General features: G+C 43.1%; 1 long non-coding RNA gene across 1 annotated transcript in view; it reads right to left on the bottom strand.

Annotated features, from left to right (window-relative positions):
* Positions 1–25,186, bottom strand: part of LOC133234946 (uncharacterized) — a 61,871-nt gene that overhangs the window by 4,695 nt on the left and 31,990 nt on the right. The window lies entirely within an intron of this gene.

Here is a 25,186-nt window from a genome sequence, read left to right as displayed (position 1 = left end):
GAGTGAGTATTGCATGCTCAGCCTTATATGATTCTTTGCAAACCATGGACTGTAACTGGCCAGGCTTCTCTGTCCATGGGATTATCCAGGCAAGAATACTGGAGTGGGTTGCCATCTCCTTCTCCAGGGGAAACGCTAGCACCTAGAAAACTTACAAAACTACTGCTGGGTGGCAGAATTTCCTCTCTTGAAATCTAAGATAGGAATGACTGAAGAATTGCAGTTTGGATGGGTTGAGTCTATCCCATTGACAGAAGGGCAACGCTGTGCACAATGGCTGTTCGAACTCTCATATTGCCATTATTTAGGGAGTAGACAGATTTTAGGAACTCCCGAAAAATCTTTTAAGTTTTGACCTTTAAACAAACAGCTTACGCATATCTTGAATGAAGAATGGAGACCAGTTTATCCTAATATCACCATAAAACTATAAAGGAATTAGAGAGTGCCAAAAGCTTTATGATTTTTCTACATGTTTGTGCTCAGTCACTTTATTCATGTCTGACTCTTTGTGACCCCATGGAGTGTAGCTGGCCAGGCTCCTCTGTCCATGGGATTTTCCCAGCAAGAATACTGGAGTGGGCATACCCTCCTCCAGGGGATCTTCCCCACCCAGGGATCAAACCCACATCTCCTGCACTGCAGGCAGATTTTTTTTTTTTTTACCATCTGAGACACTGGGAAAGCCCACTGTTAGTGCTATCAGAAGATAGACCAGAGTTTCCCAATATTTTAATTTGATTAAAACAGTTAATAGCTTCAATACAGTTTAGGTTTTTTAAAAAATAATTTCTTTATTGGGATGATTGCATTCTTTGTTTGGCATTTAGTTCTATCATACTGACAAATTTATGAAGGATGTGTGAGATAAGAATGCAATGGACTTATCTTTTATTCATAATTTATTTACTTATTAACCTAGTAAATATTTATTGGAAAACAACTATATGAAAATCATTCCTTTTACATTTGTTATGAAATTATAGTCAAGTGCACTGCCTATTATGCATATTAATATGCATTAATGTTCTATGTATGAAATTCACATGAAAAGTTTTAGAATTAAGTTCCAGAAAAACACTCTAGTTTATTTGAGTTTTACCAAACTTTCTCTTTTCTGATAAGAGCCATTTATCCTTGTGCTTCCTATTTTGCCCAGGCTGCCAGGAAATTCAGAGATACTCTTGATACTTAGTCACAGCATTATATTAACCTCCTGCTTGGTATATTTATCCCTTTCTCCTTTTTATGGCCCTGATTTTATGCTTTATTAATGTAACTATGTATCTATGCCTTTGACAGCCCACCTCAGTTCTTGTAGATATCCTCATCGGACGGCGTCAATGGGAACTAGATAGAGGTGATGGTTGCCTAACCTTGTGAAAGAACTAAATGTCACTTTAAAATGATTAATTTTGTTAGGTGAATTTTACTTCAATAAAAAAATTAAAAGAACAGCATATCAATGACTAAATGACTTTGATGATGATAATGGTGATGGGGGTGACTAGGCTATAACTGAAGAGAGAGTGTTTTCCATGATGGCCAATGGGAACTGCGGTAAAAACCATCCAGTTAACCTGCCTCATTGCTTTAGAAGAGCAGGGATTAACATTGGCCTGTGTGCACGCTGACTGTGAGAACAAGAGCTCTTGCCCCACATCTCTATCCCTTCTCCAGCCATCTTTTAAAAATTAAACAATTACAGAACAGCTTGATATTTAAATTTTAGAAAACAGAAATGTTTATTGTGGGAAAAATCACCAAATAAAAGCCACCCATACTTCTAATAGCCAGACAGAATCCCTGTTAGCATTTTGTAGGTACTTTTAGACTTCTATATTGATTCATTAAGGCATATTCAATTATTTATCCATCTTTCCAAAGTATGGCCCTCAGGACACCAGTTTCATGATTAAATTGGTTTTAGAAAATGACCCATGATAGCACCTCCTCTTGGAAATTCATGATGCTCATTGGTATATTCAAAAAGACTTGAGAAATTTAATAGCAAAGTTCATTTCGCTGTGATTAATCTAGATTTTTCCAACTCACTTGGGCATGGAAGCCTTAATTTCTATAGCTAAAGGACCTAATAATGCAAGTTATCATGGAAGACAAGGAAACTGAGGAATATTGGGCTTAAATTCCATTACAGATCATATTTAATTTATAGAATTGTATGACAGACTTCCTGAACTGATTCTATGGTATAAATGTCTCTCTATGTCAATTACATATTTCTAAATATAATTTTAAATGGCTGCAAAGAATTCTATTGTTTAAGGGTCCCATGGCTTTTGGAGTCAATATCTTATTGTTAGGAGTTTGGATTTTTCCCATCTTTGTCTCTCATAATGAACAAACATTACTGCTAACTAAGGTTCACTCCCTTACATGAAGGTCAGTTTTCCTAAAGAGTTGTATCTGCACAGATTCTCCATGAGTGTTTATTATTTTTTTGACCTCTAGTAAAAGACCAGGAACACTCAAGGAAGAAAGAAAGAAAGAAAGAAAGGATAAATAGTAAGAGTAGAAGGGTGGAAAGAAGGGATGATTTTACTGTTAAACTGGATTTTTTTAAATTAAAAAAAAAATTTAAACCTGTGTATCTGGTGGCCAGAATTCTGGTCTAGCTTCTGGCCACTGCAAGAGAAGTTTGGATGTACTGAGACTGCTGAGCTTAGATTTTCTGGGGTTTGTGGGTATAGATCCTCAGGCAAACGATAGGAAACTCATGTAATGTGGGAGCATTTTGTAGTAGTATGAAATCAACCTTTCTTTGAGCATTTAACCTCACCCTTAAACTGTGGGGTAAGCCCCACTGGTGTGTGGAGGGATTTGAGAGGGTGCAGAAGATGATTTTTAGGTGGCATTCTATGGGCACAAATCACATCGTGAGAAAGATATTCCCTTTTCAAGCCTTGTTCAGTCTTCCTGATGTTTGCTAAGGAGCCAGTCTCAGTCTGGTGCCGGGATACACTCTGACTTCCCCTGATGACAAGGTCAGAGCCTTGGCAGTGCCATTGTTTTGTTTCACTGTATTCATTTAAAATGGCTACCCACTCCAGTATTCTTGCCTAGAGAATCCCAGGGACAGAGGAGCCTGGTGGGCTTCCATCTACGGGGTCACACAGAGTCAGACACGACTAATGCGACTTAGCAGCAGCAGCAGCATTCATTTAAAAAACTATCTCCTAGTTATGGCAAGAGATCTTGATAACATTTCTTTAAAAATAAATGTCAGTAAAGAAAGCACAATAAGCAAGTGTATATCAAGGAAAATTATAAGTTAATAGTGGTGCTCAGATATGGCAAAAAAAAAAAAAAAAGAAAGAAAGAAAGAAAGAATGACAAGTAACTGGAATTTGAGGGGAAAAGGTGAGTCAACCGAGGTCTCCTGACCCCTGGTCAGTGTGAGATCATTACAACTGTATCTCTATGATTTTCATTAATGGATTTATTCTGAGTCCTCAGTCTGGCTTTCTCTCTTCCTTCTCATCTGCTTTCCTGGAGGACCCAAGAAAGACTTCACGCGGTAGGGACATCTAGCTGGGCCTTAAAAGGTGTGAACATTTGCCATATAATAGTGAATATAGAGACATCTCAGGCCTCCCTGGTGGCTAGTTGGTAAAGAATCCACCTGTGATGCAGGGGACTGGGGGTGAGGGTTTGATCCCTGTGTTGGGAAGATCCCCTGGAGGAGGGCATACAACCTATTCCAGTATTCTTGTCTGGAGAATCCCATGGACAGAGGAGCCTGGCTGGCTACAGTCCATGGGGTCATAAAGAGTCAAATACGACTGAGCACATACCCACTTATGCACGCATAGAGATCTCTCAAGGGGTCTGACCCTCCTCGTGGGTCACAGTCAGCTTTTCCTTTATCATAAGGGAAATTGCTTATAATGGGAATAAATAACTTTTAGGGCCAATAAATATAGAAGAATTCATTGGAAAACCGTTTGGCCAATAACAACACTACCCGGGAATTGGAGAAATATTTCTCCTTTCCCCTTTGGCAGCTGGGAGAGTGAATAGCCGTAACAGAGACCAGCAAATAAGAGCAATAAAAATTTAAGTCCATGCACAAGACTGAGGGGAGATGTGGGTGTTGAGGAGGGCAAGGACTAGAAGTGGAGCAGAACAAACAAAGGCAGGTAGAAGCCTAAGAGGCACAGGGCAGATTTTTTATATTAAGCAAACAGAAGATTACGGGAGGGGGAGAGGCAGGCCGCCTTTATTTTTTATGACAGAATCAATAGAATCTAATCTAGTTTTGAATGCAATCAGAGTAAGATGAGAAATCCCAAGTAGGTCCCCATAGGCAGTAACTACAACATAATTGTGTCCACAAGGGATTACCGAAGTGATGTTCCACATTTCTCTCTAAGCCCCTTGGGGACAGAGACGCTGAAATTGAGAAAGGGTGACATGGTTTTAGGTTCATGTCCCTGGAGCTTTTTTTTTAATTTATTTTTGGCTGTGTTGAGTCTTTGCTGCTATGTGGGCTTTTTTCTCTACTTGTAGAAATCAGGGACTACGCTCCAGTTGTAGCGTACGGGCTTCTCACTGCTGTGGCTTCTCTTGTTGCAGAGCACAGGCCCTAGGTGAGCAGGCTTCAGTAGTTGAGGTACGTGGGCTCAGGAGTTGTGGCTTCCAGGCTCTAGAGGACAGGCTCTATAGTTGCAGCATATGAGCTTAGTCGCTCTGAGGCACATGGGATCCTCCCAGACCAGGGGTGGAACCTGTGTCTCCTGCGTTGGCAGGTGAATTCTTTACCATTGAGGCACCTGGGAAACCCATCCCCAGAGTTTTGATGCTTTGTTTTATGTTGATTTTTTTTCTTTTCTGTACGAGCTCCTGTGAGACTGTTTTCAGCTCAGAAAGGAAATGATATAATTCAGTTTCAGCTTAGTCGCTCAGTGATGTCCGACTCTTTGCAACCACATAGACTGCAGCACTCCAGGCCTCCCTGTCCATGACCAACTCCCAGAATTTATCCAAACTCATGTCCATTGAGTCAGTGATGCCATCCAACCATCTCATCCTCTGTCATTCCCTTCTCCTTCTGCCCTCAATCTTTCCCAGCATCAGGGTCTTTTCAAATGAGTCAGCCCTTCACATCAGGTGGCCAAAGTATTGGAGTTTCAGCTTCAGCATCAGTCCTTCCAATGAACACTCAGGACTGATCTCCTTTAGGATGGACTGGTTGGATCTCCTTGCAGTTCCAAGGGACTCTCAAGAGTCTTCTCCAACACCACAGTTCAAAAGCATCAATTCTTCAGCACTCAGCTTTCTTTACAGTCCAACTCTCACATCCATACATGATTACTAGAAAAACCATAGCCTTGACTAGATGGACCTTTGTTGGCAAAGTAATGTCTCTGCTTTTTAATATGTCGTCTAGGTTGGTCATAGCTTTTCTTCCAAGGAGCAAGCGTCTTTTTATTTCATGGCTGCAGTCACCATCCGCAGTGATTTTGGAGCCCCCCAAAATAAAGTCAGCCACTATTTCCACTGTTTCCCCATCTATTTGCCATGAAGTGATGGGACCAGATGCCATGATCTTAGTTTTCTGAATGTTGAGCTTTAACCCAACTTTTTCACTCTCCTTTTTCACTTTCATCAAGAGGCTCTTTAGTTCTTCTTCGCTTTCTGCCATAAGGGTGGTGTCATCTGCATATCTCAGGTTACTGATATTTCTCCCAGCAATCTTGATTTCAGCTTGTGCTTCATCTAGTCCAGCGTTTCTCATGATGTACTCTGCATAGAAGGTAAATAAGCAGGGTGACAGTGTACAGCCTTGACGTACTCCTTTTCCTATTTGGAACCAGTGTGTTATTCCACGTCCAGTTCCAACTGTTGCTTCCTGATCTGCATACAGATTTCTCAGGAGGCAGGTCAGGTGGTCTGGTATTCCTATCTCTTCCAGAATTTTCCACAGTTTATTGTGATCCACACAGTCAAAGGCTTTGGCATAGTCAATAAAGAAGTAGATGTTTTTCTGGAATTCTCTAGCTTTTTTAATGATCCAGAGGATGTTGGCAATTTGATCTCTGGCACTTCTGCCTTTTCTAAAAACCATCTTGAACATCTGGAAGTTCACAGTTCACATATTGCTGAAGCCTGGCTTGGAGAATTTTGAGCATTACTTTGCTAGCGTGTGAGATGAGTGCAATTGTGCAGTAGTTTGAGCATTCTTTGGCATTGCCTTTCTTTGGAATTGGAGTGAAAACTGACCTTTTCCAGTCCTGTGGCCACTGTGAGTTTTCCAACTTTGCTGGCATATTGAGTGCAGCACTTTCACAGCATCATCTTTCAGGATTTGGAATAGCTCAACTGGAATTCCATCACCTCCACTAGCTTTGTTTGTAGTGATGCTTCCTAAGGCCACTTGACTTCACATTCCAGGATGTCTGGCTCTAGGTGAGTGATCACACCATCATGATCATCTGGGTCATGAAGCTCTTTTTTGTACAGTTCTTCCGTGTATTTTTGCCACCTCTTTTAATATCTTCTGCTTCTGTTAGGTCCATACCATTTCTGTCCTTTATTGAGCCCATCTTTGCAAGAAGTGTTCCCTTGGTATCTCTCATTTTCCTGAAGAGGTCTCTAGTCTTTCCCATTCTGTTATTTTCCTGTTTCTTTGCACTGATCACTGAGGAAGGCTTTCTTATCTCTCCTTGCTCTTCTTTGGAACTCTGCATTCAAATGGATATATCTTTCCTTTTTTCCTTCGCTTTTCACTTCTCTTCTTTTCTCAGCTATTTGTAAGGCCTCCTCAGACAGCCATTTGCCTTTTTGCATTTTTTTTACATGGGGATGGTCTTGCTCCCTGTCTCCTGTACAATGTCATGAACCTCCATCCATAGTTCATCAGGCACTCTGTGTATGAGATGTAGTCTGATATCTCCTCTCGGCCATGGGGTATCTCGTCTCAGCTGCTCAATGATATAACAGGAAGATGTTGTTCTAGAGGGAGGTAGTGAGGGGTGTCATATGGTACTTTCTAGGGTGTGTGTGCATGTCTGCTAAGTGGTTTCCGTTGTGTCCAACTCTTTGTTACCCTAAGGACTGTAGCCCACCAGTCTCCTCTGTCCATGGGATTCTCCAGGCAAGAACACTGGAGTGGGCTGCCATGCCCTCCTCCAGAGGATCTTCCCAACCCAGAGATTGAACCTGCATCTCTTGCACTGGCAGCAAGTTCTTTACCACTAGTGCCACCAGACTCAGAAAAGAGACAAGCAACTGGAAAGTGTTAAGGACTGGAGACTCTCAAAGGTGGTGGGAGGGTCAAGCTACCGTCTTCATGCACACTCTGCCCTAGTCACCCTCTGTACAAAAAATTCAGACAAAATCCGAGTGCTAACCATGCTAATGCAGCTCCAAGCTCCCCAGTGCAATCCACTTACAAGAGGGTGAGACTTCCCTGGTGGCTTGGTGGTAGAGAACCCTTTGGTCAATGCAGGAGAGATGGGTTTCATTCCTGGGTTGGGAAGATTCCCTGAAGAATGAAATGGCAACCCACTATAGTATTCTTGCCTGGGAAATCCCACAGACAGAGGAGCATGGCAGGCTACAGTCCATGGGGTCGCAAAATTTTGGACACAACTGAGTGACTGAGCACACACGCACATTCTTACAAGGCCCCTAAGGAAGTAGTTTGTTACCTCTCCCATTCTGGCAGGCCCTTCCAGAGCCCCAGTGTGGAGTTTATCTGCCTCCAAGTTCAGATGATTCAATAAAAAATAAAAATAAAAAAAACAAGAGGGTGGCTCATCACATGTCGCTTGAGCCCCCGACTTGGGGCCCCTCCTAAGCATCTCACAGAGCATGCTCCTGGAACCAACACCGAAAGGTGATTGTGACTTGAATTCATTGATTCTGCAAGGAGCATCAGAAAAAGAAAATCCACTTACTTGCACAGGCTTTAACATCATTAATTATATAGGATCTGACTTTCAAAGACTGGGTGCCAGGCCCTGGGGAGATAGGGCTGGGTTGGAAGCTGATCTGTGCCCTTGAGGAGCCCTCTCTGTCCAAGTGGGTGACAGAGACATGCAGTCAATAATGTTACCCCATCAACTTGGGCTGTGATGGGGGCCCTGGCCCAGGGCTGTGGAAGTCAGAAGAGGCTATCACTCACTTTGGTTGGTGAATGGGGCTGGGAAAAGAAGCAAAGGCAACTAGCGAACATTGATTTATAACCCATAAGAGTTGTTTAAGGGACTTCTCTGGTGGTCCAGTGGTTGAGACTGCCTTCCAATGCAGGGGGTGAGTTAGATTCCTGGTCTCGGAGCTGAGATTTGATGTGCCTTGTGGCCAAAAAAACCAAAAACATAAAACAGAAGCAATTAAATTCAAAAAAAGACTTTAAAAATGGCCCACATCAAAAAAAAAAAAAATCTGAAAAAAAATATGGAGTGGTCTAAAGCCATAAAGTTCTTGGGGTAGGAGCTGTATTATTTCTTCAGGTACACAGTCTGTGTTCAAGAAGCACTTGTGAACAATTAGATAAGGGAATAAACACGACTGTCTCCAATGAAGAAACTGGGCCTCAGAAAAGAAACAATGTACCTGAGGTCACACAGCTCATACACAACAAAGCTGGGGATCAGACCTAAGATCCTCACCCTCTTTCTTTCACACACACACGGCATTTGCTGGAAGGAGGAGTAGAAAGAGCTAGAAGCCCTGGCAGCCATGAGAGGAAAATGATAGGAACCAACCAAGGCTGAGATTTTAGGAAGGACTCAGCCATTGCTTATAGATGTCTGTTGCCTTCTCAGTCCAGCAAGATCACAGCAGCCAGAGAGCACGCTGCTCATCTGTACTCATATTTGTCTTTAAAAACACAATATTTTAAAAAGCTGCTGTTCTCTTCACTCTTGATATCTCAGCGGGTAGCTCTGGGCAATGCTCTGAATTAGCCCTTCTAAGAATATTCTCTTTTCAGTTCACCTGGTTTGGATATTTGATTCTGAAACAACTGATGAAGTCCACCTGCCATATGGGTAAGGGAACTTGTTTTAAGTAGGTGTTCTGCCTCCCTGCAGCGCTAGGAGCTGTTGTCATAGTAACATTTCCCCCTTCTACTTGCAGAATGCACAGTCCACGGAACCAATGACAATGTAGGTCACGAGTGAATAGAGGTTTGGTGGCATCGCTTCGGTGCCCAGTTCGGCATAGCTGGGGGTTCAGAGTGTTCTCTACTAGGACTGACTGCGGAGGAGGGGGCGGGGGAACCAGGCAGTATGGAAACTGTGAGGGAAGGCTGGCAGGAGCCCCTGCATGGAGATTCAGAACGTGAAAGAGCTCAGGATGACCTGAGGGAGGAGGGAGTGGATCCTTAGCAGCTTGTTGTCCCGGCTACCGAGTGTATATTGGCGCCCCCTGCAGTTCAGAACCCCTTCCAGGTTGGTTCACGAAATCGGTAGAGTCACTCAGTCGTGTCCAACTCTTTGTGACCCCATGTACTGTAGTTCGGCGGGCTCCTCTGTCCATGGGGATTCTCCAGGCAAGAATACTGGAGTGGGTTGCCATTTCCTCCTCCAGGGATCGAACCTGGGTCTCCTGCATTGGAGGCAGATCCTTTACCATCTGAGCCACAGGGGTTCTCGACGGCCCCACCATTATCTATATAAAAAGTTTGTCTGCTGAAAGACCTCAGCTTCCTATACAGCTTGGAAATGTATTCAGGGATATATTTTCTATGCACTCTACCACCATCTATTTATCTATCTGTATTCCATCTATCCATCCATCCATCCACCCATCGTTTGTCAAAAGGAAATTCAAAGAACTTTACTAGATATGGATATTCTATTGAGTGAGAAACAAAATGTTCATAAACTATCAGAAATCCAGAAGCTCATTAAAGGATGGTTTACAAAGTGAAAATGAGGACATTGCTTGATCTTACAATGATTGGTTGTTTCAATGGGGTTTTCCAGATACAGAGGACTGGTTAAAAGTGATTCAGTTCAGTCGCTCAGTCATGTCTGACTCTTTGTGACCCCATGGACTGCAGCACACCAGGCTTCTCTGTCCATCACCAACTCCTGAAGCTTGCTCAAACTCATGTCCATTGAGTTGGTGATGCCATCCATCCATCTCATCCTCTGTTGTCCCCTTCTCCTCCTGCCTTCAATCTTTCCCAGCATCAGGGTCTTTTCAAATGAGTCAGCTCTTTGTATTAGGTGCTCAAAGTATTGGAGTTTCAGCTTCAGCATCAGTCCTTCTAATGAATATTCAGGACTGATTTCCCTTAGGATTGACTGGTTTGATCTCCTTGCAGTCCAAGGGACTCTCAAGAGTCTCCTCCAACACCACAGTTAAAAAAATTCTTTGGTGATCAGCTTTCTTTGTAGTCCAACTCTCACTTCCATACCTAACGGAAAAACCATAGCTTTGACTAGGTGGACCTCTATCAGCAAAGTAATGTCTTTGCTTTTTAATATACTATCTAGGTTGGTCATAGCTTTTCTTTCAAGGAACAAGCATCTTATAATTTCATGGCTGTAGTCACCATCTGCAGTGATTTTGGAGCCCAAGAAAATAAAGTCTCTCACCATTTCCATTGTTTCCCCATCTGTTTGCCATGAAGTGATAGGACCGGATGCCATGATCTTAGTTTTTTGAATGTTGAGTTTTAAGCCAGTTTTTTCACTCTCCTCTTTCACTTTCATCAAGAGCCTCTTTAGTTTCTTTTCTCTTTCTGCCTAAGGGTGGTGTCATCTGCATATCTGAGGTTACTGATATATTCCAGCTTGTGCTTCATCCAGCCTGGCATTTCCCATGATGTACTCTGCATATAAGTTAAATAAGCAGGGTGACAATAAACAGCCTTGATGTACTCCTTTCTCAATTTGGAACCAGTCTGTTGTTCCATGTCTGGTTCTCATTGTTGCTTCTTGACCTGCATAAAGATTTCTCAGGAGGCAGGTCAGGTGGTCTGGTATTTCCATCTCTTTAAGAGTTTTCCACAGTTAAAATTAATTAAAAGTTAAGACTGATTAACTAAGATTAATTAAAAGGTTAAAAGTTATTATCTGGTATCACTTTAGAAAGATGACAAGTTTTGTTTATGATTATCAGAGGCATTTACAGGAAATATGGTAAAGTTTTTCTTTATGGTCATGAAATTAGCTAGAATAAGTTTTACTTAACTGGCTTTGTCTGCTTGGGGGATCCTCAAGCCTGGTCTCCATTTTGTTTTCTTTTAACACCATCCATCCACCCATCTATCCATCCATCCATCCAATCTATCAATTGTTTGATCTTGAGTTATAGACATGATAGAATGTCCTTTTGCTGCCAAATAATAAAGAGTCTACTCCTAAAAACAAGATTGTTCTCTTACATCACCATAATATAGTTATCAAAATCAGGGAATTAACATTTACACACCATTGTCTATACACAAATCTTATTCAGATTTTACCCTTCATCCCAATAATGTTCTTGACAACAAAAGGAAATTTCTTTTTCCTTTGTCTATTTTCTTTGTACATTCATTTGTCTATTCAGTCTCCTATAATCTGGAATAGTTCCTAGTCTTTTCCCCCTGATATTGATAGTTTTAAAGAGTGTGGATCAGCTATATTTTAAAAAATCAGGTGTGCCAAGGCATAATCTCCATACAGTAAAATCCACCCACTCCTGGTGAGCAGGCCAGTTATCTTATGGAATGGCATTTACTTTGGATTGGTCTGATATTTCCCCAGGATTAGATTTAGACTTTTGTTTCTTTAGCAGAAACGTCACAGAAGAAATGTTTAATTTTTCATCATATCAGAAAGCACATCTCATTACTTGATGCTATTGGAGACTGTGGAAATCTCCTGTTACTCCCCAAACTCCTGCCCAGTAGCACTGTCATTATTGATGGTTCTTCCTCAAAATTTCTTAATATGGTGTTTGCCAAATGGTGATTTTCTAATTCCATCATTCCTTTCATATTTGTCTTTCTTCTGTCAGAGAGTAGGGGGAATGTGGGCAACACACAAGGATGGGAAAAGGTGCAGGCCCATGGCAAGGGGTTTCCCAGAGGAAGGGAAGAGAGGGTGGGGCTGGGAAAGAGCCAGCCTGGTTGGATGACAAAGCAAGAAGTAGAAGTGTGAGCCTAGAGCCATAATTCAAAGAGGTGAAGGACGCAGAAGGTGAGCTGGGGACAGTATTATAAAGTAATAGGCAAACTGGTGATAACCAAAAAATAGCATCCCCATCTGACTAAGGAGGAAACAAGGCTCTGAGATTTTGGAGGTAGAAAACATCATACAGGGAATGCAAGGTCTGTATCTATTAACATAGAACAGAAAATATTCTAGGACCGAACAGCTACATTTCTCACTATCCATTCTATGGAAACACTCTCTTATACATGAGGAGATGCATCCAAGGATGTTCATTGCAGCAGTGATTGTAATCACAAAAGGTAAGTGCCCATCATGGTGGGAATGAGTGAATGACCTACGGTACACCCTTGTCATGCTATGCTGTGCAGCGAGGAAGAACAGAACAAATCTCACTGTGCTAACGTGGAGACTCCAAATACATGACTGCGAGATAGCACAAGGCAGGACAGTTGGTCATTTGGGTAAATGGAAAAAAATACTGTCCCTTCACCCCTTATGAGTATATGGAGGTGATGGTTTAGTTGATAAGTCATGTCCAACTCTTGTAACACCGTGGACTGTAGCCTGCCAGGCTCCTCTGTCCATGGGATTTCCCAGGCAAGAATACTGGAATGGGTTGCATTTCTTTCTCCAGGGAATCTTCCCAACCCAGGCACTGAACCCGAGTCTCCCGCATTGCTTTACCACTGAGTCACCCTATGTATAGTTCTAAATGCCCAGAAAAATGTATCAAAGGATTCAAAGCAAACTGGAAACAGTGGTTACATAAGGAGAGTCCTAGGATTAGGGTTAGGACCACTAGGTGAGGTCAAGGGGAATTTCAGCTTTATCTGTAACGTCATAATTTTATTGTAAGCTCCCAAGTACCTGTCAACCCACATATTCCTTCCTCCAGAATTACTTTAAAGCACATTCCACTCGTTGTATTCCATTCATAATTTTTCTAACAGATAAGAACTATTTAAACAAAACATAACCATAATACCATGGTCACACCTAAAAGTAATAATGATAATTTCTTAGAATTTATTAAATACTCAACTAATGTTCACAGTTCCTTTTCTTGTTATTACAATTGGTTGTTCAAATCTGGATGCAAATGAGCCCTATACATTGCAACTGGTTTATATGTCTCATATCTTTTTTATGTGTTTTGACAGCATGTCTCCAGGATAGAAGTGTCTATATTGGGTCAAAGATCAAGGGCATGTGTAATTTTGTTAGAGTTGTAGACATTTACATTCCCACTGGCAATGGGTGAGGGTGGCTGTTTCCCCTGGAGACTTACTAACAGACTATTCTATCAAACTTTTGGATTTTTGCCAATCTGATAGATGAGGAGTGGTATCTCATTGTATTCTTCATTTCTTTAAATTAGGTTTCAAAAGAAAATGAGCTCAGGGCGAATTCTGAGTTTGTAAAGGAAAGGAGCAAGGTGCATAGAAATAATACTATTGCCAACTACCATTCAGCACATCTATTATTTTATTGTACTTAATCCTCCCAACTCTATAAAGAAGGTGGAGTCCAGAAACAGGAACCTACTAGATTCAGACTTCTAAGTGAGCGTTGTTCTGTCAAACCACCTTTTGATTACTGAAATACTGCTTTGCACAATTCACTACAAGCACAGAAAATCTGTTTTTAGCCTTTCAACATTACTCCAACAAGTGAGGATGGCCACTTGCATTCTAGCCCCTCTCCAGAGGAGGAGATGGAGTGACAGGTTATCTCCGGGACTCTACAAGGCTGCGGAAGAAGCAAGGACCAAGACTGCAGTTCCTGGGTCTTCCCTAGTGGTCCAGTGGTTAAGACTCCACCCTTCCATTGCAGCGGGCACAGGTTCAATCCCTGGCTGGGGAACTAAGATCCCACATGCTACGTGGTGTGGCCCTAAGCTTAAAAAAAAAAAAAAAAAAGACGACAGTTCCTTTAGGGAATGTTAGCCAGGATCCTCTACAAAATGGATTTTCGTCAAAGTTTGAACTTCAGGAAGAAAGGTTCTCATCTGCTTCCCTTAGCACCCTGAGGGCTGAGAACCCAACTTTTCCATCTTCTGTCTTCTTCACTCCTTCCCAGCACCAGGCTGGGTTTGGGAGTTACACTGGGGATCAATGTGCAGGGCCCTCAAGGAGCTGAGAGAAGAGGAGAGGGAAGCATACAATTCAGTTCATTTCAGTCACTCAGTCGTGTCCGACTCTTTGCAACCCCAGGAATCGCAGCACGCTAGGCCTCCCTGTCCATCACCAACTCCTGGACTTCACTCAGACTCACATCCATCGAGTCAGTGATGCCATCCAGCCATCTCATCCTCTGTCGTCCCCTTCTCCTCCTGTCCCCAATCCCTCCCAGCATCAGAGTCTTTTCCAATGAGTCAAATCTTTGCATGAGGTGGCCAAAGTACTGGAGTTTCAGCTTTAGCATCATTCCTTCCAAAGAAATCCCAGGGCTGATCTCCTTCAGAATGGCCTGGTTGGATCTCCTTGCAGTCCAAGGGACTCTCAAGAGTCTTCTCCAACACCACACTTTAAAAGCATCAATTCTTCGGCGCTCAGCCTTCTTCACAGTCCAACTCTCACATCCATACATGACCACTGGAAAAACCATAGCCTTGACTAGACGGACCTTTGTTGACAAAGTAATGTCTCTGCTTTTGAATATGCTATCTAGGTTGGACATAACTTTCCTTCCAAGGAGTAAGCATCTTTTAATTTCATCCTGCAATCACCATCTGCAGTGATTTTGGAGCCCCCAAAAATAAAGTCTGACACTGTTTCCACTGTTTCCCCATCTATTTCCCATGAAGTGATGGGACCAGATGCCATGATCTTCATTTTCTGAATGTTGAGCTTTAAGCCAACTTTTTCACTCTCCTCTTTCACTTTCATCAAGAGGCTTTTTAGTTCCTCTTCACTTTCTGCCACAAGGGTGGTGTCATCTGCATATCTCAGGTTATTGATATTTCTCCCGGCAATCTTGATTCCAGCTTGTGTTTCTTCCAGTCCAGCATTTCTCATGATGTACTCTGCATATAAGTTAAATAAGCAGGGTGACAATATACAGCCTTGATGTACTCCTTTTCCTACTTGGAACTAGTCTGTTGTTCCATGTCCAGTTCTAACTGTTGCTTCCTGACCTGCATACAGATTTCTCAAGAGGCAGGTCAGGTGGTCTGGTATTCCCATCTCTTTCAGAATTTTCCACAGTTTATTGTGATCCACACAGTTAAAGGCTTTGGCATAGTCAATAAAGCAGAAATAGATGTTTTTCTGGAACTCTCTTGCTTTTTCGATGATCCAGTAGATGTTGGCAATTTGATCTCTGGTTCCTCTGCCTTTTCTAAAACCAGCTTGAACATCAGGAAGTTCACGGTTCACATATTGCTGAAGCCTGGCTTGGAGAATTTTGAGCATTACTTTACTAGAGTGTGAGATGAGTGCAATTGTGCAGTAGTTTGAGCATTCTTTGGCATTGCTTTTCTTTGGGATTGGAATGAAAACTGACCTTTTCCAGTCCTGTGGCCACTGCTGAGTTTTCCAAATTTGCTGGCATATTGAGTGCAGCACTTTCACAGCCTCATCTTGGACCATGCCCATGGAAAAGAAATGCAAAAAAGCAAAATGGCTGTCTGGGGAGGCCTTACAAATAGCTGTGAAAAGAAGAGAAACGAAAAGCAAAGGAGCAAAGGAAAGATATAAGCATCTGAATGCAGAGTTCCAAAGAATAGCAAGAAGAGATAAGAAAGCCTTCCTCAGCAATCAATGCAAAGAAATAGAGGAAAACAACAGAATGGGAAAGACTAGGGATCTCTTCAAGAAAATTAGAGATACCAAGGGAACATTTCATGCAAAGATGGGCTCGATAAAGGACAGAAATGGTATGGACCTAACAGAAGCAGAAGATATTAAGAAGAGGTAGCAAGAATACACAGAAGAACTGTACAAAAAAGATCTTCACCACTAAGATAATCATGATGGTGTGATCACTGACCTAGAGCCAGACATCCTGGAATGTGAAGTCAAGTGGGCCTTAGAAAGCATCAGTATGAACAAAGCTAGTGGAGGTGATGGAATTCCAGTTGAGCTCTTTCAAATCCTAAAAGATGATGCTGTGAAAGTGCTGCACTCAATATGCCAGCAAATTTGGAAAACTCAGCAATGGCCACAGGACTGGAAAAGGCATACAGTTAGGTGACTAAAAAAGAAAATCACAAGCCAGTCTCTGTCCCCTTAATCCACGTGCGTGAACACATGCACATTCACCCACTACGGTTCAAAAGCTTGACTGAGCCTTGGAAGAGGTGGGTTTGAGCTCTGGTGCTGCCACTTCATGGCTGGGTGGTTTGGGGCAAGTCACTTTCCCTCCTTAAGCTTCAGTCTCCCCCTCTGAAAAATGGGGTTGATAATGCTTTTGTCATGGAGATGCTGTGAAGACAAAATGAAATGAATACAGCAGGGCCAGATGACAGGGTTTGGGCAGTGCCTGGGGCAGAGCAGATGTTCAGGAAACCCTGATGGAATCTGATCCTGTAAGCCTCAGGACTGCTAGAAGTGAGAGGACCTGGGAGGGCTAGCATCCATTCTCATTATCCTTGGTAGCCGTGGGTAAGGAGCACCGTGCTTGCTTTGCTCTGATGAGGGGCAAGGCTTGCCCAGGTACCAGTCTTCTGACATGTGGTTTAGGCCCTCACTGCCACACAGGCCGGCTCAGGACCATTCAAACACATGCATGTGCTCACAGTTCACTCCCATTTCCTTTCCACTAGTGCTTAAGCCCAGCCCCACCACACACCACACACATCTTTCAGAAAATAGAACAAAGAGCTGCATCGGCACGTTTGTCTTTAAAATATGCTTTGAATGATTTGCTTTTCTTTACTAAGTGGGTTTTGGTATTTTATCCACCCCTCCCCCACTTCCTACTAATCATGAGTGCTTGCAAAGATTCATTTCAAGGTGATAAAGAGGGGAGTCAGTTTAGTAGGACTCCATGCACCTCTTCCCCAGCAAAAACTCAACAACTCAGTAACAACTCCCTCTTTCCCCCAAATCTAAAGAGCTGGTCTCTTTCCCCTCCAAGGGCTCTGGGAAGAAGAACTGGACAATTACTCTGGGCTCTGGCAGGACTTCAGATTCTTTTTTTTCTCCAATAGAAGCTCAATAATTCTCAAGATCCAAATTTAGAAGCTTGTATGGAGAGCCCCGAGAAATCAGTAGTAAGACAGCCAGGCTAACTTTTCTTTTTTTTTTTTTTTCGCCCAAGAAATCTAATAAAGCTATTGCACAGTCATTTCCCAAGGTCAATTTTCAGCTTTTAATAGTTTTAATGAGCTGTTTAAAAGGCTCCTCAACTTGTGCTCATCCAAGCTTGCACATATTTGGGAGTAGAGAGGAAAGGCAGGAGGAAGGGGAATGAGCAGTAGACGGGAAAGGGGGGGTGGTTAGTCCTGCTAACTGGGGACAGGAAGGGGACCAGCTCAAGTTAGCGCCTCTACAGGATGTCCCAGGGATGCAAATGGGACTGCTGTTGCACCCTTGGGATCAGATCTAAATAATGAAGGGACCTGAAAGGCAGCCACTTCTATCTCCAAGCAGGATCCATGACTGCCCTCTAACCCTTGGAGTCTGCAGGGATGTGGAGGAGGAAAAAGAGTTAGAGAGTGATCATAAAGGCAGAGGGAGAGATGAGAGAGACAAGCCTCAAGTGTTTAATGAATATGTGAAGGGGCTAAGGAGGAGAAAGGAGAGACAGACGAAAGACAAGGCAGCAGCTCATGGGTAGTGATGCTCCAAACATAATCGGGCCCTGTGTATTAGGTGGTCTGATGCTAATAATAGCCGTCGTAATTATTGTAATGCTAGTGATGCCCAATACTATTCACATGCGGTATCTGTGTTCCAGGCTCAAGGCAAAGCATGCGGTAGGTCTTCACTCTCAGTTCTCACAACTACTAGGGAAGTGCGTGCATGCTAAGTTGCTTCAGTCGTGTCCGACTCTGGGACCCCATGGACTGTAGGCTGCTGGGCTCCTCTGTCCATGGGATTCTCCAGGCAAGAATACTCGAGTGGGTTGCCATGCCCTTCCCGACCCAGCGATTGAACCTGGGTCTCCTGCATTGCAGGTGGATTCTTTACCATCTTAGCCACCAGGGAAGTAGGTTCTACTATTGAGGAAAGCAGAGGATCACAGAGAAGTCATGGGTCAAAGTTCACCCAGTTAGTAAGGCTAATTTGCATCCAGTTTGACTCCAGAACGGAGATTACAACTATCACTTTTGGTTTGTTGTGAGAGCAATATGAAACCTTCAGAGAAATCCAGATACCTACACAAAAAAAGGAAATAAAAATATGCCTAAGCCGACTTCATAGTCATAGCAACATGAGAGTTTTGGTGTCTGTGGCACGCACTGTGGGCTGTTCACCAATGCCATTCTTCTGTTTTCCATAGGGAAGAAATTATAGCCAGGCCTCTGCTGCCCATCTGGACAGCCTCTCCCCACCTCCCCGGAAGTCAGATGTGAGCAAGTGATGTGGCTGTCATCATGGAACGTGAGCAGAGCTGACGTGGAGCATCCACAGGCCTGGGGTGACGTGGGGGCGAGTCCTCCGTACTTTCTCCTTCCTGATGGCTGGGACCTGCACTCACAGCCACCCAGTATCTACCAGCGACTGTGATGATGCTACCGAGGCAGGGCACACAGTCCAAGGAGAGTCCACCACGTTGACACTGTGGTGTAGGACAGAAATACAACCCTTTGTTCTTCTGGCCACTGTGTTGCTGCATCGCTTTGTTACAGCAGTTTTCTCTGACTGTTATGGTATGCTTCCTTCTAACTGTCTTCCTCTGAGGTGTTCTTCTCCTCACGTTCCATGGTCCTCTCTCAGATCAGTGAGTCCAGGTTCACTATCTAATTCCACAACAGTATTTATTAAAAGTGAAGTGAAAGTCGCTCAGTCGTGTCCGACTCTTTGTGACCCCAAGGACTATACAGTCCATGGAATTCTCCAAGCCAAAACGCTGGAGTTCTGGGTAGCCTTTCCCTTCTCCAGGGGATCTTCCCAACTCAGGTATTGAACCCAGGTCTCCCTCATTGCAGGCAGATTCTTTACCAGCTGAGCCACCTGGGAAGCCCGTTTATTAAAAAGGATGGTCCAAATATAAGCCATCCATTCCCTACCTCTTCTGATTTGAGAAAACCTGTCTCAGGCACTCAGTGGGGCAAAATCCAGTTCCCACAGCATTGTCAATACGTCCACAGTTTTTCCGACTGTAGGGTAGTACAGTCACCTCTCTACTTCGGGTAAGCATGAAGCCTTACCCTTGCATCTTGTGCTGTGACAGCCAAAGCCCCAGCACCCTAGTTTCCTCATCTTGAGCCTTTGGTGAGCACTATGTTCTAATTAGGACCCAGCAGGTCTACTTTATACATTAAGACACTATGGTTCACAGAGGATCTGGTTTTCTGGGCTCCAGCCCTGGTCAAGGATGGACTTTGAGTGCCAGAGGATGTACTCATCTCTTTTGATTTCAAAACTGGAAACTTTTAAAAAATACAAAAAATTTTTCTTGTGTTTTCAAAAGTAATTTGTGTTCTTTGTACACACTATCTCAACAGCAGTCAGAATAAGCCTTTTATATCCTAAGTCATAAAATGACAAATAACCCCATTTTTTAAATGGGCAGGGATTTGAGTAAACATTTCTTCAAAGATAAAAAATGGCTAGTAAGCACTAGAAAAGATGCTTAGGAGGAGAAGAGGGTGACAGAGGATGAGATGGTTGGATAGTATCATCAACTCAATGGGCATGAGTCTGAGCAAACTCAGGGAGATAGTGAAGGGCAGGGAAGCCTGATGTGCTGCAGTCCATGGGGTGGCAAAGAGTCAGACACAGAGTAGTGACTGAACAACAACAACATTAGTAATTAGAGAAATGCAAATAAAACCCACTTTATATCTGCTGGGCTGCTCTGATAGCTCAGTTGGTAAAGAATCCGCCTGCAATGCAGGAGACCCCAGTTCAATTCCTGGGTCAGGAAGATCCACTGGAGAAGGGATAGGCTACACACTCCAGTATTCTTGGGCTTCTCTTGTGGGTCAGTTGGTAAAGAATCCGCCTGCAATGCAGGAGACCCCAGTTCAATTCCTGGGTCAGGAAGATCCACTGGAGAAGGGATAGGCTACACACTCCAGTATTCTTGGGCTTCTCTTGTGGGTCAGTTGGTAAAGAATCCATCTGTAATGCGGGAGACCTGGGTTCGATCCCTGGGTTGGGAAGATCCCTTGGATAAGGTACCAACTCCAGTATTCTGGCCTGGAGAATGCCATGGACTGTAGAGTCCATGGGGTAGCAAAGAGTCGGACACAACTAAGTGACCTTCACCTTCACTTTATACCTACTAGGATGGCTATAATAAAAAAAACAGGAAATAACAAGCACTGGTGAGAATATAAAGAAATTGGAACCCTCATCCACTGCTGATGGGAATGCAAAATGGTGCAGCCAGCCACCTTGAAGAAGAGTTTGGCAGTTCCTCAGAATGAACTGAAAACATATGTCTACATAAAGTCTTATAAATGTTCATAGTAGCATTATTCATAATAGCCAAAAGAGGAAACAACCCAAATATCCACCAACTGGTGAACAGATAAACAAAATGTGGTATACCCTTACAATGGAACATTATTTGACAATAAAAAGGAATGAAGTACTCATACTGGCTGCAACGTGTATTAACCTTGAAGACACTGCTAAATGAAAGAGGCTAGCCACATATTATAAGATTCCAGTTGTATAAAGTGTCCAGAATAGGCTAATCCATAGAGACAGAAGAATTATGATTGCCTGTGGTTGGAGGAAGGGGGACTAGAGGGTGACTGCTAATAGGTATGCACTTTTTGGGGGAGAGAAAGACATGAAAATCTTTAGAAACTGGATAATGGTGATGGTTGAATGATCCTGTTAATATACCAAAAATTACCAAATTACATAATTTAAATGGATGAATTAAGCTATATGTAAATTATATCTTAATAAAGCTGTCTAAAAATGTAAATTAAATTCTATTATTTCTTTGCTCTGACCCTCCAGGAGGGCCCCTGATTTCCTTAATTTAAGACTCACATACCCATGTCACCCTGCAAGTCCCCTGGTACCCTGGCCTTCAGTTTCCTGACTGTATACTCACTCTGCCCAAGATGTGCCAGGACCACACCTGCTGCAGGCCCTTTGCCCAGGCTGTTCCCTCACCTGGAGAAGCCCCATCCCCATGAGGCCTCCCAATAAGCTCCTATTCATCTGTCAAATCTCCTGTCCTGGAGGTGTTCCTTAGCCACTCTGTTTGGAATTACAATCCCACCCCACCTGGCACTCCTTACATTTCTGCCTTATTTCTTTACCCAACATACTACACTACATAATTTATTATTTTATCATACTGTCTGGCTTTCTCCACTAGGATGTAAGCCCTAGGAGATCCAGGATTTTGTCTATCTTATCACTGCTGTGGCCCATTACCAAGAATAATGCCTGGCACATAGCAAGTACTCAATAAATAACTGTCCAATGTCATGTACACATTGTTATATTTAAAATGGATAACCCACAAGGACCTACTGTATAGCACAGGGAACTCTGATCGATGTTAGGTGGCAGCCTGGATGGGAGGAGAGTTTAGGGGAGAAAGGATACATGTGTGTGTATGGCTGAGTCCTTTTGCTGTCCACCTGAAACTATCACAACACTGTTCATCAGCTATACTCCAATATAAAGTAAAAAACTGAAAAAGATATAAATATTTGTCCAATGAATGACTGGGGCAAACACTGCTGATCATTCCCAATTCCCTTCTTCCATGTCCACCTCCTACGAGGGAGCTGAGGACCCAGGTTCTTACTTCCCCAGTTTCCCTTCAGTCGTGGGCACCCATAGGACCAGGCTGCCAGGCAGTTTCTAAGTAAAATGTTAATTCCTCAGTAAAAAAGAAAGAGGCCTCTTAGGAGAAGAAATAAGTGTCTTTTCTGCATCTACCCTTAGCTTCTCACCTTTAAATGCTGACATGTAGGGCATCTTTTCAGAATTTTTTCATTTCCATACTTTTTATACAGTTTAACATTGGATTATCCTCTCTAGACACATTTGAAAATCTGCTTTTTCCCACTGACTATGTCATGGCCCTCCTGACTTGTCTGTCATTCTGTCCCCCAGAGGAGAGCTCACTCTGCCTCTGTTTATTCACTCACTCATTTTGCACTTACTTTGTGATGGTAAGTGCTCACATTCCCTGGTGGCTCAGATGGTAAAGAATCTGCCTGCAATGCAGGAGACCTAGGTTCCACCCCTGGGTTCAGAAGATCCCCTGGTGAAGCGAATGGCTACCCACTCCAATATTCTGGCCTGGAGAATTCCATGGACTGTATAGTCCACGAGGTCGCAAGAGTCGGACACAACTGAGTGACTTTCACTTTCACTGTAGCAAGAGTCAGGCAGCACAGAACAAAGACAATAGTGTGTCTGGGTGCAGAGAGGCTGGGGAGGAATGATGAAAGGCCAGGCCTAGTGTAGGGGACAGCTGGGACCTAACTGGGGAATGCGCAGGAAGGATTCAGGGACCGACCCCAGGAAGGAGGGGTGGCTGGCTCATCAGTAAGGTTGGTCTGAGTCTGCAGCGGCCGCAGGGCCCCTTTTGATCAGACTGTCCCCGCTCTGGTTGCAGACACGCTCTAGGTGTGCCTCCTCCACCAGGAGGCGTCTTGCTGGCAACAATACATATACCTCTGAATCTGGGAGGAGCCAGGCATGGGGTGGAGGGGGTCTGATTCCTGTACTTTGTGCGTAATGCAAATGTAATTAATCATGTCTACGATGGTTTATAGTTTAGCATTTTTTTTTCCATTTTGAGCAGTCTAATTAAATTCTTTTAAACTTTATAAGTGGCTATTTTAGAATTTTTCTTTGCACCCCCACTGGTGCACTGGTATGAAAACGCACAATAAATATGTTTCAAGGTAGCTACTGCTGTTTTCAAAATGAATCTTAAAGGCTATCCAAGTGAAAACTATTATTGTGTTACTATAACTTGGATTAGCCATAGGAAAAAAACTGGAGAACTATTTCTTGTTTCTTTATCTTAACGATGACAGTCCTTTGAAGCATTAGGATGGAAACTGCCACAAGCTGGGGAAGAGCCACTTAGCAAGATCTTTACCCTGGATGGATCGAGGCATAGAGGTCGTCTGTGCTTCTAGGACACAGCTCTGCAGGCAAAGCTCTCAGCTGTTTGATTTGGAAAAGAAACCACACACGTCTTCCTTGTCTCTCAAACAAAAGCCACTTCCAGATATGTTGTGCAGAGCTCATTTTAATGGTGCAGTAATTAAGTTAGAAATACGTGGCATTTATCCCTTTTATAAATGTTCAACTCGCCAAGTTTATAATTTCTCATTGGAAGTCAGAGAAACATTACTTAAAATGAGGATTAAGGGGGGGAAAAGTCTATTAATGAAGATAGAAATGCAAAGGAAAGCAACAGCAAGATGCCATTTTCCTCCCACCAAATTGTCAAAGATGTATAGTAATGATTAATATGCTGGAGCTGGCAGTGGTGCTGGCAGAAATTTGCAAAGATACAATCTTTGTGGGGATAATCTGAACAGTTAGTAACCGGGATGTTTGTTTTGGATAACTTTCTGTTTTTGAGGGCAATTTTTTTGGGAATTGGAACCAGAAATCCTGCCCCTCAGACTGTATCTGAAGCAGATATGCAGAGAAGAGGATTTGCATTCATCCAGTCATTATTGTAGACAGTAGGCCCGCCATGTCCAAAGATTCTACGTTTGCAGATTCAACCAAATCCAGATGGAAAATATATATATATTTTAATTCCAGAAAATTCCAAGAAGCAAAAGTCATAGTTCAGGAAGTGCAAAAGCAGTTATTTTGGTCACCTCCCCAGAATGTGTTTCTCTTTTTTTTTCTTCTTCTCTTACCTCTCACATTCTTGGTATTACAGATAACTGCTTTCATCTAGGAGCTTGTCTTATTTCAGATCTGCTGATTATGTCTAGAACAAAAAAAATTGGATGGCAGACCATATATCTTTGCTTTGCTTTATAAATCACGGCTGTGTTCTATTGTTATGGAGCAAATGCCCGTGTTCTATAAAATGCAGGCTTTGTAGAGCAAAGCTCTTCAATTTCCCATACTTTTTTCAACTTGTGTTTTGTTGCGCATGACCTAACAAGCTGCCTCTGTAGGGGAGACTGATAATTGCCTAATAACGACCATGGAATACGTTGACCTCCCATCACCGTCCCTTCCTCAGCACTTTCAGTTCCTGTGCGATGAATCAAGCCTTCTCCTCCTTCTGCTATATTAGTACACCAGAAGAGGTTCACTCCAAATGGGTATCAAGTTGGTGTATTTTTGGAGACACTGGTATGTCTGTTATTGTCAGACCAACTGCTAGTATTGTGTTACATTTGTCTCCGGTTGCTGTCTTATTCAGTAGATTTTTTTTTTTTTTTAGAGCTTTGTGGGTGAGCCCACATTGATGGCATGCTGATCAGCTTTCCAGGCTGCCATGGCTCTGTGAGGAGAGCTAATAAACTGGATGAAAGAATGATGAGCCAAAGCAATGGTAACAGCCTGGGAAACATCCTGGACCATCAGAGAGGCCGGACCAAAGCAAAGCCCAGCACTTGGGTACAAATGACAACTTGCAGGAGGACTGCAGGTGATGGAATCCGCCAAAGCATCTGTGAAACGGTCATGTGATGTAGTAAATGGCAACCTGAAGGTGTGAGGTGGTTGCCGAGAAAGTGAAATTGGAGGATATTAAGACAGAGAGGGAACAGCTCTGTCCTAAGTGGCCGTCACCAGGGGCTTGTATTGTGTTTTCCTCACCACACCACAGGGATGGTACTGAGGAGACAGGTTAGGATGGTAGGACTGAGGTCAGCACGTGAAATGTCATATGAATCTTAGTAGAGAAGCCTGGACACCTGAGGCTCTTGTGAGCCATCAGAGGTGGAAACATATTCCTTTACA

This window comes from Bos javanicus, chromosome 22 (genome assembly GCF_032452875.1).
Source record: "Bos javanicus breed banteng chromosome 22, ARS-OSU_banteng_1.0, whole genome shotgun sequence".
In the NCBI taxonomy this organism is placed as follows: Eukaryota; Metazoa; Chordata; class Mammalia; order Artiodactyla; family Bovidae; genus Bos; species Bos javanicus.
The sequence above is the reverse complement of the archived record's forward strand: the minus strand, read 5'-3'. Positions and strand labels throughout refer to the sequence as shown.